We start from the raw sequence: 3,303 nt of genomic DNA, 5'->3' as shown, positions 1-3,303 counted from the left end.
AAAAAAAATCAGGTATCTGTAGGTGTGTGAATTTATGTCTGGTTCTTCTATATGTGCTGTTTTTTGTTAATATAGCTTTACAGTAAAATGTGAAATCCCCAACAATTCTTTTATTATTCAGGATGATTTTAGCTATCCTGATTTTTTCATATTGTTTCCCACAGGGTTTTTATTGCTGTCAAGAGATACCGTGACCATGGCAACTCTTATAAAGAAAACATTTAATTGGTGTCTCACTTCCAGTTTCAGAGCTTCATTCCATCATCCTCCGGATGGGGAGCATGGTGGTATGCTGGCAGATGTGACGCCGGAACTGAGAGTGCTACATCTCGCAGGAATCAGGAAGTCAACTGACCTACGGGGTGGTGCCCTGAACACAGGAAAACCTCAAAGGCTGCCCCCACAGTGACACACTTCCTCTAAGAAGGTCTTTCCCATACCAACAAGGCTGCTTTTCGCGGCAGGTATCCCATGACTCTAGCATCTCTGATATTTTGATACTTCAAGACAATCCATGCTTCAACTTCACAGCTTCATGCAATGGCCTCTCTAGGCTCCTATTCCAGGATATCCCTGACACATACCTTTCCTCGGCAGCTTTATTCCATGATTCCTTTCTTCTGTCCTGAACTCTGAACCCAGAGCCACGTGGCTGAAGCTGCCAAGTTCTGCTGCTTGTTGGGGCTGAAATGTGACCCCCTAGTTTAATTACATCTTCCCCAGCTTTCTGTCTTTCACTGTCTAAGCTTAACTGTCCTGAAACTTGCTCTACAGACTAGGCTAGCCTCAAACTATCTGCCGGCCTCTGCCTTGCCCTACCACACATGGCTCTAAGATTTTCTTTAATTTTTTTGTACAAGTTGGAAACTTGGCTGGGTGGGATCCTGCCCTGAGGTCATCACTCCATTTATTCCATGTCTCAATCTGTTCATCTTCTTGAATACAGAATTTAGCTCTATTCCACTTCCCAGTGCTCTTTATTTCTTCTGAAAATTTTCATTTTGTAATTTACCCTGCTCTGCTTGCTCTTTTTTTATTATAAATCTTCATTAGAGTAATCAATAATATCCACATGACAGAGTCTATACTAGGCTCTTTTGAGATTTTTTTTTCTGCCAACAGAATTAATCCAAAACTTTTCACTTTTACCTGAGGCAGATTCTTTGACAAGGACAAATGGCAGCTTCTTTCTTCACCAAAAATATCACAAGATATAATAAAATTATCTCCTCCAAAATCTTTAGAGTGTGCCCCCCACTATTAAAAAAAACTCTTAGTACCATCACTGTCTTCCAAGCTCCACCTAACATGGTCCATTAGCAGTGTTTAAAGCATTCATTCCACTGCTTTCATAACCCAAAGTAGCAAAGTCCAAATTCCTCCAAACAGACATATGGTCTGGCCTATCACAGCAATATCCCAGCCTCTGGTTCCCATTTCTGTCTTAGTTTGGGTTTTTATTGCTGCAAAAAGACACTATGACCATGGCAACCCTTATAAAGAAAAGATTTACTTGGGGTGGCTGGCTTACAGTTTCAGTGGTTCAGTTTGTTATCATCATGATGGGGAGCATGGTAGTGTGCAGGTAGATGTGGTGCTGGAGCTGAGATTGCTACATCTTGTAGGGAACAGGAAATCGACTGACTTACTGGATGGTATCCTGAGCATAGGAAGACCTCAAAGCCTTCCCGCACAGTGGCACACTTCCTCTACAGGGCCATACTCCAACAAAGCCACACCTCCTAATAGTGCACTGTCTATGAGATTATGGGGTCAATTACATTCAAACTACCACACATATGGAGCTGTTCTCTCAGGATCTGTGAAGAATCGTGTTGGAATTTTTATGGGAATTGTATTGAATCTGTAAATTGCTTTTGGTAGGATGGCCATTTTTTACTACGTCAACCCTACAGATTCATGAACATAAGAGATCTTTCCATCTTCTGATTGTCTTCTTTCATTTTTTTCTCTAAAGACTTGAAGTTTTATCATAACACATCTTTCACTTGCTTGGTTAGAGTTACCTCAAAACATAATATGTTATTTGAGGCTATTGTGAAAGGTATTGCTTCCCTGATTTCTTCCTCAGGCCCTTTGTCATTTGTATGTAGGAGGGCTACTAATTTTTGTGAGCTAATTTTGTATCCCGCTTCACAGCTGGAAGTGTTGATCTGGTGTAGAAGTTCCCTGGTGGCATTTTTAGGGCCACTTACATATATTTTCACATCATCTGCAGATAGTCATTGTGACTTCTTCCTTTCCAGTTTGTGTTCCCTTGATCTCCTTCAGTGGTCTTATTGCTCTACTAAGACTTCAAGTATTATATTTAAAAGGTAAGGGGAAAGTGGACAACTTTGTCATATTCCTGATTTTAGTGGAATTGATTTGAGTTTCTCTGCATTTTAGCTATGGGCTTGCTGTAAACTGTCTTTATCATGTTGAGGTACATCCTTTGTGTTCCTAATCTCTTCAGGATTTTTATCAAGAAGGGGTATTGGATTTTGTCCAAGGCTGTTTCTACATCTAATAAGAGATGATCATGTGGTTTTTGTCTTTCAGTTTGTTTATGTGGTGGATTACATTTATTGATTTACATATGTTGAACCATTTCCTGGGATGAAGTCTACTTGGTCATGGTGAATGATCTTTTGATGTGTTATTGGATTCAGTTTGCAAATATTTTACTGAATATTGTTTACATTTATGTTCATAAAGGAAATTCGTCTGTAATTCTCTTTGTTGGATCTTTTTTTGTGGTTTAGATATCAGGAAAATTGTGACCCAGTAAAATGAATTTGGCAATGCCCCTTCTGCTCCTATCTTGTGAGATAATATGAGGAAATTTGTAGAAATTTGTGGAATATTGATGTTAGCTCTTCCTTGAAAGTTTGGTGGAGTTTTGTGCTAAAACCATCTGGCTTTTGTTGCTGTTGGGAGATTTTAATGACTGCTTCTATTTCACATGGGTTAGAGGTCTGTTTTAATTGCTTATCTGATCTTGCTTTTACTTTGGTATGTAGTATCTATTAAGAAAATTATACATTTCTTTTAGATTTTCCAATTTGGTTGAGTACAGGTTTTAAAGTGTTCTTATGATTCTCTGAATTTCCATCCTGTCTGTTATAATGTCCCCCCTTTTTTGCTTCTAATTTTGCTAATTTTGATATTCTCTCTCCCTGACTTTTAGTTAGTTTGTATAAGAGTTTGTCAATCATATTTATTTTCTCAAAGAACCAACTCTTTGTTTATTGATTCTTTTTATTGTTCTCTTTGTTTCTTTTTTTTTCTTTTTGTTTTTTT

The sequence above is a fragment of the Microtus ochrogaster genome, chromosome 8, assembly GCF_000317375.1.
Source record: "Microtus ochrogaster isolate Prairie Vole_2 chromosome 8, MicOch1.0, whole genome shotgun sequence".
Taxonomy (NCBI): Eukaryota; Metazoa; Chordata; class Mammalia; order Rodentia; family Cricetidae; genus Microtus; species Microtus ochrogaster.
The sequence above is the reverse complement of the archived record's forward strand: the minus strand, read 5'-3'. Positions refer to the sequence as shown.